Raw genomic sequence first — 13,940 nt, forward strand, 5'->3', positions numbered from 1 at the left:
TGCCTTTTGAAAAGTAAGTGGTCTTTAATTCATCTGTGCTCAAATTTGCACTCCCTTAATGCAAACCAGATGCACCAATATCACCAGTGACAATGAGTTAAGTTCAGTTCAGAGTTTTCTCAAGGATATTAAAATGTTATGGAAGACGAATGCTCAGACAGGAAAAAATCCCACAACAGTCCTAAAGCAATCACAAAAAAAAATGATGCGGATATTTAGACTTTGCATTTTAAAGAGACTCTTTGGAAACCTTAAATATGTTTGCTTTTCTTCTTCTGGGCTTGCAAAAGGGAGAAGACAATGACTGTAAAGAGGAAAATTTGGCATTAATGTCGGTGAAGGAGTGTTACATTAAGTATTAAATTCCTTTGCAGATACCCCCTGCATATAGTGAATAAGTAGAAATAGGTTTAAGAAACACTGCAGAATTAAACTTTATAAGATTACTTTTTTATGGAATACGCAGTAGCTGCCACATAGAATAAATGTATGTTTTTCATTATATTTTTATTACGCATTTAAAGCACATTAAGGAGCAAACAACCATCAAAGAAAAAGAAACTTATTAGATTTAGCAAATAATCATATCAGTTTTATGTATGGTTATATTTCTTGAAAACAGGGAAAGATGCATGTCAGATGTCCTTTCAGGCTATTTAGCAAGCCATTTTTCTTGGGAAGAACAATATTAATGGCTGTTTTGCAATGTTCATGCTGTATTGCATGAACGTTTTGTCTTTTTTATTATAGTTTCTTGTAAGTGTGCCATTACAGTTTGAGCAATCCAGTAGAACATCTGGAAAAATATATTGCTTTGATTTTTGTCTCTAAATGGGCATTAGTTTGTGTGTGAGCTTCTAAATTGTTTAAACATTTAGGCAAACATTTGAGGTGTTGAAGAGTCGTTTCACATTGTCCTCCATAAATGAAATTTGTGCAGTTATGTGAGGAGTTCAGTGATTGTTGAACATTGTTTTGGAATATTTAGTGATCTAAGATTGGTTTTGCCTTTCAGTTTCTCTTTTGTGGATAATGTTATTTGTCATCTGTTCTCCATGAGTATTAAATCTGCCTCAGATTTTGTTCTCTTCCAGGCAAACCTCCATTGATTTCTTTCCTCTCCGTCCCCCAGCCCTGACAGGGGCTGCCTCCCTCCCTCCCTCCCTCCCCAGGTCAACCAGCTCCTCAGTGTCAGGACGTCACCCTGCCTGCTGGAGTTACTGGTGCTTTGGAACCTGCAAGTGGGGCTTTCCAGGCTATGGGAATTATCCTGTTGGAGGACGGGTCCTTGGCTATCTCTTCTGGATTATTTTATGCCTTGAAACTAGGGGGGGTATTTTTCTGTTCTGGAGGCTCGTTGAAGCATCTGTGCTGTCTGCTGTGTATTCAGAAGTCCAGCACATCGGGCTGCCCACGCTTCAGAGAATGTATTGGTGAGGGATATTTTATTCGTGCCTGTATGTATCTCGGTTTCTCTGATCAATGTGTCTTTTAAAAGGATGACATTTGCAATTGATGGCCCAAGATGTTTGAAAATGTCATAAGCAAATTGCCCTTCAGTGATCTTGATCCCAGTCTTGCAGCTCTCAAGTAGGGCTGCAGACGCGCAGGTTCTGTGGTCCCCCACCTGCCCCAGCCCCTGGTTCAGACATCCTCCAGCTGGGCAGAGGGCACTCTGGTCATGTTCTGGATGGATAGGTGGCCTGCCAAGAAGTAGCCCGAGTCTGGGTTTACTTAATTACCACTGCTCAGAGGCTTTATGGGCTGGTTACAAGACGAGCATTATATTTCGGTGACTTTGTATTAGCGCTAGAAAGAATTTGGCATTGTCTAGTGACTCGGATAAATACCCCTTTGTTGGCCTAAGTAATGCCATCGTTGTAAAGTTAATGTGGGTATTGAATGGGCACTTTAGTGGAAGATGCTGAAGTGCTGAAAGCCGAAAGGGCAATGCTTGTTTTCATGCTGAATCACTACAGCAAATTTAGCAATGAGACTTGACATTCTCTGCCTAATAAGAGCAATTTTTATGCTCGAATTGTGACTCTCTTTATATAAAGGAAAAATAATGTTAAGCAGTAGTGTATAGCTTTAGCAGCTTCACAGTTTGTACAAATGTCAAAGTACTTATTAATTTAGTTGACAAATGTCACTTCAGAATCAAATTATTTCTCTTAGTGGCAACCTGATTTATATTTGGGTAACAATCAATTTTTTGCAAAAGTGGATTTATTTTACAGACTTGTTAATTTGAGATTCATTTCACTGAGTATTTTGGGATTCCCTATTTTCATACCACCTATTATTAGAGCAACATTCTTGAATTTCTTCTTCACAGAAGTTCCTTAAGCAACTTTTCCATCATGTATTAAACATTATATGATTATTAATTCCTATACCATATAGGAAAATTAATTAAGGTTATTCTGCAGTAGTGATCTGGGGAGTCCTAGGCGAGATGGAGCTCTGTTGCTCTAGGCAATGAGCACAGCTGAAAAGAGGGCACAGGCATCACACTTTAAACCATAATGAGGAGGAGTTTCACTGTCAGGCAGAAGGTGAAGGATGAGGTAGGATGATTGACTGCTGTTAGTTTTACTTATAGCTGTGGGCTGGGTACCTGTGTGAAAGCCAAATCAAGTTTTTATTAGTTTTATTAGTTTCATGCAAAAAGCCCTGAATATCTGTCAATTAAATGATCTCGGGGCTAACCTACACAGCTGGACAGATTTTTATGACCCACTGGATGCTTTGTGCCATGTTTAACGTGGTAAAGCTAAAATTGGTTCACATCAAAGCATCTTCAGCTTAAGTTTGTGAACCATTTTCAAAACAGGAAGGATAGCCCCAAAAGCTATAAGAAAAGCAGTAAAAATCTTATAATTAATACATCATTTCATCCTGAAGCACAGTTGGGGGGGTTGGGTCTTGTATTTGCCTGTATTTTGGCCACTGTGCTGCTACAGAAGCATTGCTCCTTCCTTCCACGTGACCTTTGTGCTTTTTGGAAACATCTAATCAAAATCTGTGTCTAGTTGCACTAAGCTGTTTCTAAAAGTGTGCAGAAAAATGGCTCGTGCTGTTGCATCAGGACTTCTTTTACTGGGCTCAGTCGGCTGTGGGATTGCACGGCTTGAGTGTTTAAACAGAGAGAAACATACCGCATTTCTTCTGATGTTCAAGAACGTATGCTATAAGAACGAGAAATACTAGAGGAAGATTTAGGAAAAATACAGAAACAGACACACAATTGTTTATGATACGGAATTGTTAACTTGTTTACAGTTACATTGTTATGAAACTTAAAGGGATTCCTTGTTTATTTGAATGAAATGACCAAGAAAGATCAGTAATCATAGGGGAGGAAATCAATTTGCTAATTCAGAAATAAGTCTGCTTTGCTTGAGTGATGGAAACACCAGAGTGAACGCAGTAATGTACAGCTGGCTTGTAAAAACAATCATCCAAATGCTGCTTCTGCAGCAGAGTAAGTAATGTTCACTTGCTAGTCGCATCCGCTTTCAGAATAAGTTTTTTATTTTGATGAAGATTGAGATGAATTCATAGCTGAGACAGGTTAGCCTAGTTTGAGGCAGTGTTATTTCGTAGAATTTTGGACCGATGAACAATTGGAAAAGTGTTTTTCTAGATTCTCTCAGTAGTTCACTTAGAACAGCCAAAGGTTTGTGTTTTATTTCCAAATAGATATCATCTTCTGATAGATGCTGGTTATTTGAGCATAATTCCACTTTAAATAGCAGCCACTCCTTGGGAGGTCTTGGCCATCGAATAAAGGGAGAAAATGTGATCAACACTTACATAAATAATAGCTAGTGTTTGTTTTCTGTCCCAGTAGGGTGGGATAGTACAGGTATGTGCCTTTATAGAAATGCTAAAAGATTTATTGAGTAATGGCTTTAAAATTTAATCTGTGCAGTCTGCTTCATGAAAAAACTTCCTCACACTGTTGACATGGATTCTGTTCCCTTGTCGCTGCTCAGGGCTGATCTCCTGCTGTGTGTTCCATTGGACCAATGCTAGAGAGATGTGACTAAATGACTCCTGGTCACATTTGTGCCGTGCATCGAGTAACTGGCTGCTTACGGCTGCTCCTCCAAACGGAACTGAAAGTGTCGTCGGGGAGCTTGGAGTAGTACTTAGTATCTAAATGCTGTTTCTTTTATGGTTTTGTTTGGGATTCCTGTCATTATTTTTCCATAGTAAGCATCTTTATTTTTATATGTAATTTACTTGAATAATTTAAATTAATTTTTAGACAATAATCATGCTTTTCATGTAGTTAGGGTACTAGGACATTAGGACAGTTAATCGCACTGTTTAGTGAGGTTATATCCACTTCCTTATTAAGCATAACGAAAAAAAAGTGACACGCCTGCACAGAGGCAATTTTGAAGGACCAATTTCTCAGATGATGGCTTTCACACCATTAAGAAAAATGACAGAATTGCATTTGAACTGTACTGCAAGGTGCTTCCGAGCTGGCTTTGATGAAAAACGTAAACTGAGTTTTGAGAGAGAAAAGTAAAAACTCTTCAGTTTCAAAATTTTGCGTTTGCCATCTATTTGAAGCCTTTGACCCTAAGAGAAGACTCTAAACAAGAAGAGGACAATTCCTGCAGTGAAGGTCCTTCCACCAGCCTGAGCTGCTGTTCCCTGTACAGGGTGATGCTGGTGTGTCGGGCACTGCTGTTGCAGATGGTAATTGGCTTTTTTGGTTGGCGATGCAAGGTAAGGACAGCTGTCACAGCAGAGGATGCCTGTTCTGAGCTGGAGGAATGAGAGGTTCAGTTGGTTGAAGATGTGGCTGCCAGAGCATTGGAAGCTCAACCTAGTGTCTGGTTTTGATTTTGCCCTTGTTGGTATGTGCTGCTGCCTGGAGTGGGGGCAAAATGTGAGGCTGGCTTCAGATGAGTGGCTAATGGGTCTTTTGCCTAGGCTGATAGTAGAGCATGTTTAGTGAGTTTAAAGATTCTTGGCAAGTGTGGGCAAGGAGAAGAAACACTGGAGTCATGACTGACTGAAGGGAACTGTGAGTTAAGACACTGTCCAGAAGCCAAGGGAAAATGAGAGATTGATGAGGGGGGAGTGATCAGTAGCGTGGAAAGGAATGGGACGGTGAGACTGGAGGAGTAGGGTGTAGGAACTTCAAGAAAAGGAATGAATTCTTATTATTCCCTTGAGTTTATTAGCTCTAACATTTCCAAAAGGCTATGTTGAATCCATAGGAACAAAGAGTAAGGGTATTTGTGGTAGGCTTGAAAAGTGAACTGCTCTGATGAAGAACTCGACTACCATTTTTCCCGGTTTGGTGTTTTGTGATGATACATTGTGTAACACTTGCTAATGCTGAAATACTTTATAATTCTGTCATACTCAGTAAGATAATTTCTTTTTTTTTGTGGAGGGTTGCTAATGTTTCATTGTTTTCCAAAATCCTCCCCAGAATGAATGTGCTGAATTGTAGCAGTTTATGGATGCACATAAAGTAGCCCGGTATGACGCCCGACTGGAAGCCCGTGGGGAAGCATCAATCACAGCAAGGAGAGTGCCTCTGAGCAAGGAAAGCTGCAGAAGTTACTACTGCCTGTAGTTTGTTTTGTTTCTGATCCTTGTAATCTAGTTTGCCATTTCTTCAGAGCCAATGCCAATCAAGGGAAGGTGAGCTGTTTGGGGAATGTTGGGTGTCAGTCCCCTTGGGGGAGTAATTCCTTCCCCACCACGTGGGATGGGATACTTGCACCTCGATCCAAGAGGGTGGCGTGGCCTCCTTCCCGCTGCGTCCCCATCCAGTTCTGCAGGATGCAGTGGGTAAAGCTACAAGCCTGTTTCTCAGCTGGTGGGATGGGTTGGTCCTCCTCAGGCTGCAAAATGCCCCCTTGTATTCCTTGTGTCTGGGAAGCGGCCCTTGGCTCCCACCTCGAGTGGTGGCTCCTGGTTAGAGCAGAATGCTGTTGAATCCAGTGTGCAAATTCACCTGAGGTTAAATTCTGCCAGATACCCTTTCGAAAGCCTTTGACATGGGCAGTGTGCCACGCTGGTGCCCCAGTAAGATTCAGGGAAGGGGTTTTGTCTTGAGCTTGGTGGGGTATGGACTGCTTTTTCTTAGCAATTGAGAACAGCAATTGAGGGCTATATGGGATGGAAAATATTGGTGAAACTCATTCTCGTTTGAATGTTGTTTCCTAACTCGCGTTTCTAAAGCTAAGTCAAAGGTTTCTTTTTCCTTTTGTCACATAAAATTGGTGGTGTTATTTTAGTGCCAAGCAGCCTCTACTAGTGGGACCTCGGTGTGCCTGGCTGCATGCAGACAGAGTAGGAGTAGTCCTTTGCTCCCGAGCAAGCCTACAATTTAATGGCACGGATGGAAGTGGGGTAGTGGGAGGAATATAGCATGTAAGCAAGATGAATAACGTGCAGTCAAAATTATCTCACTGTCTTCAAGTACTTAAGCACATATGTTTAACTCTGTGATTCTTTAAAAGCTACATGTGTGGGTGTTTTTCTAAACTGGGCTAAATAACGCACCTGTGTGCTTTCTTGGATTGACACCTCCAGGCGTGGACTCACTGCACATATTTTGAGGTTTCTTATTTTTTTGTCTTTAGTTTGACAGAACGTATTTGAGGAAGTTAACATTGTGTACATTCTGGGTGGGCTTTCTGCTCTTGAAAAACTGCTTTGAATTAATGTCTCCGAAGTGTGAAGAGGGTTATATGAGGTTGTATGATTAAGATGGTGTAGCTAATCCCGTCACCTATGGTAAGCTTCTGTTCCAGACCTCAAGAGGGTCTTGTGTGCACTGAACTGGCCTGTTCTCTGCATTTTTGGGGTGGAAAAGTTTGAAATTACTCATCCAAAGGTTGTGTCCACAGACATGACCCATCCAACTGGTTCCTAATGCATGCAGACCACCAAAGGTATTTGGTACTCTCTGTGTGATCTCTAAAGAGAGTAACGAAGCAGAAAGAAAAGGAAGCATTTTGCACTGCTCTTGGAAGCCAAAATGTGAATGAATTTTCTTTTGCCTTAGGATCAGTGCACAAAGTAGTTACTAGAGACTTCAATGCAATATTAAAGACAAAAACAGATTTGACAAAGGTTTATTTTCCCCATGGAATTTGTAGTAAATAGAGATAATTTATCTCATCTCTTTTCTGTTTATTAACAAGGACTGTATCAAATTAAGCTCCTCTAGTTTTGCTGCGAGATGGAGATGTAATCGCTACAGCTCTATTTAATTATTTCTCTGCCAACGTGAGCTAGGAGGGAGTGGGACTTGAAGAATTTGCAGGCCCTGTGTTTGGCCGTGTGTGTGTGCAGAGATGCTATTTAAAGAGTATAGCTTTGAAATCTGCTAGAACGCTCTTTTATTCTGTCTTGCTTCATTTATTCCACCTCTTCTCTTGGTACTTCTCATGTCTCACCTACACCTTTGATACAACATGATCATTTATGACTAATTGTATGTTTTCCATACAGAGAACTATTTTGTGAAAAAAAAAAAATGGATTTTTTTGTTTGTTTAAATGAAGCTTTTGAGAGTTGTGGTATCAGTTAGGTTGGAACGCAGCTCTGGATGCCATCTGGATCCATCTCCCGCTCAGAGGTGACACCAAGTTGCTCGGGGTCACATCCAGTTGAGCTCTGAGGTTCCCCAGTGCTGGAGATCACACAGCTCAGACAACCTGATGTGGAAGCAGCACTTCTTGTTGGAACTGTCATCCGGAGAATGGAAGAAAGCCCTAAGACAGGTTAGAAATACACTGCAGTTTCATGTGTTACTTTAAGTTTAGGTAGCATTCCCCCTGCTGGTTTTGCTAAGTCTTAAAAACTGAATAGTTTTGAATAATCTGTTTCAGAAGACAGTTGGCATTTGGAGAGGTCCATGTCCCAAAACTGGTTAGTCCTTTTTGCCTCGTCTGTAATCACTAACTGTTATTCTGGAGTTGCACACAGGATTCAAGTAGTACTTTAGTTGTATTAATGTGGTACGCTGGTTTCATAGAGTTAACTTAAGTTCTTTGTTAAAAAAACCACCCACCAAACTGCCTTTGTCACTTTTCCCATATCACCTTTTTGAAGCCTGCTATTGGCTTTGAAATACGGCTCTTCGTTATCGTGGGCTTTCCATTCATTATCCGTCTGTGCTTGGGAGGGTACCGGGGCAATGTGTGTTTGTTATTGCTCAAGAGCAATCTGTTTTGTTCCACTTTAATGATATTTCAGCAGCTCTCAGTATGCCTGTCCAAACAGTGTAGCAATTCTTAGGTACTTGGGAATATCCAACTTGTGACAACGGTCCTTTAAACACAAAAGTACTCTTCTCCTATAAAGATGGATAGCAAAGATCTTTTGTCACCACCTCATGATCTTAAATAGAGAACAAAGCATTTCTTAGAGCTGTGCTTAGGAAAAGGTAAGTAGTGTCTGTGTGCTGTTATATGCAGAGTTTTATGTGCTTTAATGCAGCCATTTGGTGGTGACCTCAGTGACACTTTCTGGTGCAGGTACCCTTCAGCACTGCTGGCAGGCTGCTCTTCCACTGACAGCCTTCCAGAGGTTTATCCAGCTTTCTGCCTTCTTTTGTGGGAGTGAGTGTGCAAATCCTGCCCGTGAGAAATGTATTGTGATGCCTCTGAATACTTAGGCGGTTCCAACTGCAGAGTAGAAACTGACTTCGGTTTTCCTTCTTGCTTTGGTTCCTGCTGAAGTGCAGGTGAGTATTCAAGTAGTGGTCTTGGTGGGTGGCTCTTCAGTGAGGGGGTTTTGGTGGACTTTTGTTCATGTGTTTCTTAGGGAAGAAAAAACCACTACCCCAATCACTTTGTTCTCTCCTTCTTATAAAACCGCTTTTTAACACTAAATGTAACATACTGGCAGCTTGATGATCTTCATTGTGCTAACTATATTTCCTTTGCTGGAACATCTTTCTCTACCTTCCACAAGCCATATGTGTTTAGTAACTAAGCTAGACATCAGTTTCTGAGTCAAGGAATGTAATTTTTTGCAGCATGGGACTCTGACAGTGATCATAATGACTGTGATGATAATGATAGTTTAATGCTAAGTACCTTCTAGAAACGATTGAAACCAAATTCTTCGTGTAGAGCTTGCAGTCTAAATTAAACATGACGTTTAGAGAGAGGTCCCATCCAAGAAGATGTCATCGCTGCAAAGGTGATGGCTATATTATACTAATACCTGTTTTTTTTCTGTAATTCATTCTGTAATTCATTTTGTGAAGGCAACCTGCAGAACTACAGAAATAAGTGAGTTTAAATGAGACAGAGGCAGTGGTTTGACAGACCGGTGTGGAGGATACATGCTATGTTATGCACATATTAATCCCCAGGGATCCTATTGACTTGAAAGATTCAAGTAGTTTATATTGCAAGTAAACATTACACAGCCTGGTCCTTTTTACTTTACAGCTCATATTAAATATTGCACATGCAGAATTTAAATCAGCTATTCATTGTTTCTCACATTTGTGTGCATGCTTGTGTGGCAATAAGGATGATTAAGTATTCATTATGTACCCTGGGAATAGAACAGAACATAAGCATATGTTGCAAGAAGGAGGTTTACATAAGCTAATAACAAAAACTTTGTAAGGAGGAGGAGAGGTAAACACTGGAATAGATAGTCACCGATTTTGTAGAATCCCTATCCCTCTCTATCTCTAGTTTTTTGGGGGTGATGATAGTGTGGGTTTTTCCTTCTTTTTTAAGAACAGGTGGGGCTGGCATGTCTTGAGTATAGCTGTTTCTGCTTTGTGTCACTGTGGTGGACTGGTGAAATATATCAGACCTATTTTTTTATGAGGATATGACAATTTTGTGCATATAAGCCCAATAAGAAGTCTTTATGGGAAGTGACAAAATGTTTCAGGTTTTTAATAGCTATAACATGACAAATAAGTATCCAGAGTACTTCCTTCACAGGTGCTATGGTTAAATAAAATGTTCTTGTGGTGTTGACTCATTTTAAATGTTTCCATTCAATATTTGTATTGTTACTCATACTGGATTATTATTTTTTTTGCATGTTTTTTTGGTCAGCTACTGAAGTGTGATTTAGAAATCCAATAATACTAATGTGCTAAAGAAATACGGCTATATTCACTGAACAGGAATAACCCAGTAAAAGTATTGCTTTAATTTTAAAGCTGACCTTTTCTGTTACTTAGTAGAAAAATCCACGATTCCAAAAGGAAATAGACCTTTTTTGCTGGAGAGGTTATGCAGCCTACAGGAATAAAAGATTGAGGGACTGTAATACTTTCATTGTGCTAATCCAATAATAATAAGGACACTTGATTAAGTGACTTATGATTATGTTAGTACCAACACATAGGTAAAATACCAAGTGTAGGCTTCTCCCAGCAGCTTTTATCAGAAATGTCGATTGCGTTTGACACCTGATCAGGGCCTCCAAACGGTGTGATCTTTCCTGTTATAGAAATTAGAAGTTGGAGCCTTTGGGGCTAAACCTTATCTTCACATTTCTGTGGCAGATCCTTATTTTGGATGACGGCACGGGTGGTTCTGTACCTCTCGTGGACACTAAGGAGCAGCCCCACCTTGCTGAGATCCATGCAGAATGGAGCTATTCCGAACCAAGGGTGCAGTGAAGGCTGAGTTGTGAAGTGATCGCGCTATTGAAAACCCAGTGGGTTCAGGCTATACACAAATTCTTGGCCTCAGCATTGCTACTGTGGATGTAGCAGAGGGCAAAGGAGCAGTGCAGGTACCAGCCAGGGAGCTCTGGAGGCTGCGGCATGAACTGTGCATTATCCCCGCTTTATTGTGCTTCCTTTGGCAGCCTTTAGACATTAAAGCTGGGTATCGAGACTGTAGATCTTTCCTGCCAGTACTTCCTTTTTGAACAGAATATGTGGGATTTGATGAACAGTTTTAAACTGTTGTATAAAATTGTAAATGTTCCCAATGAAACTTTATTTATGAGAAAATAAAATGATTCCTTTTCTAATAGGTTTATAAGAAGAGATGTGTCCCCCCTATTCTCTGTTGTGAAAAAGCTTTGTCAAATTTAGTATAATTTTATAACCATTGGGAAGCTTTTTGAAATCATCCTAGAAAACTTAATAAAAAACCCTAACATGTCGATGAAATTATGCAAAAGGATGCAAAGCACTCCATAGCAGAGATTCGCTTTCTCTGTTAAATCCAGTATTGAGAATTTCCAAGCTGTCTATAAAAATATATTCTTTTATAAATATCATGTAGCAATTTATATATATTTTTTGAAAGATATTAACACTTCACTTCAAAGCAAAGCTTTTGAAGCTTTTCTTAACAGGCACATAAGAATTGCTTTTATTCTTCCTACACTACATAAATTTCCCCTACTAGTTCTGTTGTTCAGTACAGCGTATTCAGAGTTCCTGCTGAAACTAGAGGTACCTTATGGGAGGTACCTAATGGAAGTTTCTGAGTGCAGTCAAGCTAGAGCTGAGGATGTGCTTTACTGTGTTGCTCTATCAAGGCCTGAAGGACTATTCTGGAATAGTGGAAGATACTATTTGGGAATAGTATGGTCAGAGAGCAAACTGTGCCTAAAATACACGAGGTCGTGGTGAGGGCTGCCATAGTTTCTCCATGTGGAGCAGTGAGTACTTTCCTCTTCAACTCATCTATTTTAGTTTAAGATCAATCTTCTATCCCCATCTGCCAGCCCCCATAAATGAATAAAAACCTCTTTTAATGACTTCCAGGCTTAGAGGTGCATCGGGGAGAGGGCTGTGTTAGTGGCACCTGATGCTGAGGCAGGTCTCCTGGTCCTTGCCCAGCCCCAGTCTGTGCTCCTTCTCCCTGTCTTGAGCTGCAAGGAGAGGAAAAAAAAGAAAACTAGACTTCTCAGCTCTTGTTTCAAAACATCTTAAAAGAAGAGGAAAAAAGAAAGCTGATTTTATTGAATGTCGTCTTACCAATTTTCAGGAAGGAACATATCTCCTGAGGAGACTTTTCCCTAGCTGTTCAGTTATAGATGTCCTATTCTATTTCTGATCAGCTGGCTCTAAGGACACTACATTATGTCACTGATTCTGGAAATGCTTGATGCGCTCTAGCTTAAATCAAGACAGGCCAAGCACTGGTACATACCCTTTACTGAAAATTCAATTACCTCTGGTCACTCGAGCGCAGCTGTCAGTGGAACTTGAGTCTATGGGTATCTTTAGAGCATTGTTTTATGTTCCTGTTCCTCCAGATACACTGTATTGCTGCGTACCTACTCACAGGTCTGGGGACAGCATCCTCCTTGGTTTAGGGTTTTTAGATTACTCATTGCTTATGCAGTAGTGATGCTTTAGAAGAAGGATGTAAAGTAAGGCTTGAGTGCATAGAAAGATATGAACAAACCTGTAGGGCTTTTTTGTTGCTAAGGCTACTAAAAGTTATTAAACGAAGCATTCATTTCCAGACTCTCTTTTTTTTTTTTCTGAATAAGAGCACTTTCACTTTTGTAACTGAATTGTTTTAAATCCCTAACCCAAAAACCCCACAGAAATTAAATGCTGTAAATTGACCAAGGCCAGAAAATATGCCATTGCCAGAATCATCTGGTGCGCCTAATCATTTTATAAATAAGCTGTTCATCCAGTTTCACTTGCTTATGCTGTAGCTGTGAAATGGGTAGTTTAAACGCAAAAATCAATAGAAAACAAGCCCGTAGTTGCCTGGTCTCTGTGGCTGTTCCTGCTTTCTATTTTGGGTAAGGATAGCCTGTGAAAATATTGATCAGTAGAAACCTATTAATTTAATATAAACACAAATACACCGATCAAACATTTATTTCCTAATCTTGTTTATTACTCACACCATTAGTATTAGACCCATTATCATGAACTAGTTAGCAATTAACTGCAAATGGTTTGCATGAAATACCATAGGTTATTTTATTATCACCACTTCTCTCAATCACTTACTGACTCTTGCCAAGTACCAAGTGTCAATGACTTGTTAGACTTGTTTGGAGGGGTTTTTAGTTATATGTAAGATTAAGACAAAAAGGCATGATCCATCTTCTGGTGGTAGCAGTGCTGATGAATACTTCTGTGTGGCCCATGGATACACACAATAGAGAAATATGGTAAATACAACGTGACACACTTTGCAGGTATATATGGGTGGTTGTAGTATGGAGCATCGTGCCTGGAGGGGAGATTTCTTTCTCTGCTGGCTCTGTGCTAAACAAATCCTTTGCAGAGGCGAATGTTTGGAGCTATTTCTTCCCGTTTGCTGAAGATCACACAGTTGGTGCTGGGTAAAGAATAAGGAACTACAGGCTGGTCAGTCTCACCTCTGTGCCCAGCAAAATCATGGAGCAGATCCTCCTGGAAGCTATACTAAGGGACATGGAAAATTAGGAGGTGATTGGTGACAGCCAACATAGCTTCACTAAGGGCAGATTGTGTCTGACAAATTTGATGGCCTTCTACAATGGGGTTACATCGTCGGTGGATAAGGGAAGAGCAGCTGACATCATCCGCCTGGACATGTGCAAAGCACTTGACACTGTCCCGCACAACATCCTTGTCTCTAAATTGGAGAGGCACGGATTTGATGGATGGACCACTTGATTAAGGAATTGGCTGCTCCTTTTGGAAGTTGTTGTGGAACTGAGATTTTTTTCAATCTCAAAGGGACATAATAACTAGCAGAGAGATAATTCATTTAATATGGAATTTAGTATCCATTCCAAATAAGGGTGTCTCAGATGAATTTAGAGCTGTAAAGTTGGCACCTAAAATACAAAATAGGTGCTTACATGTGTGTGTATTGTCTTGCCAGCTAATGTAGCTCAGTAATTAGATTTGTCCATAGGTCTTTTTGTAGACAAATGGAAATAAAGAAATTGCAACTACAAAGAATTACTCAGTGAATTATTTTTTTTTA

Source organism: Chroicocephalus ridibundus, chromosome 10, assembly GCF_963924245.1.
Source record: "Chroicocephalus ridibundus chromosome 10, bChrRid1.1, whole genome shotgun sequence".
NCBI lineage: Eukaryota > Metazoa > Chordata > Aves > Charadriiformes > Laridae > Chroicocephalus > Chroicocephalus ridibundus.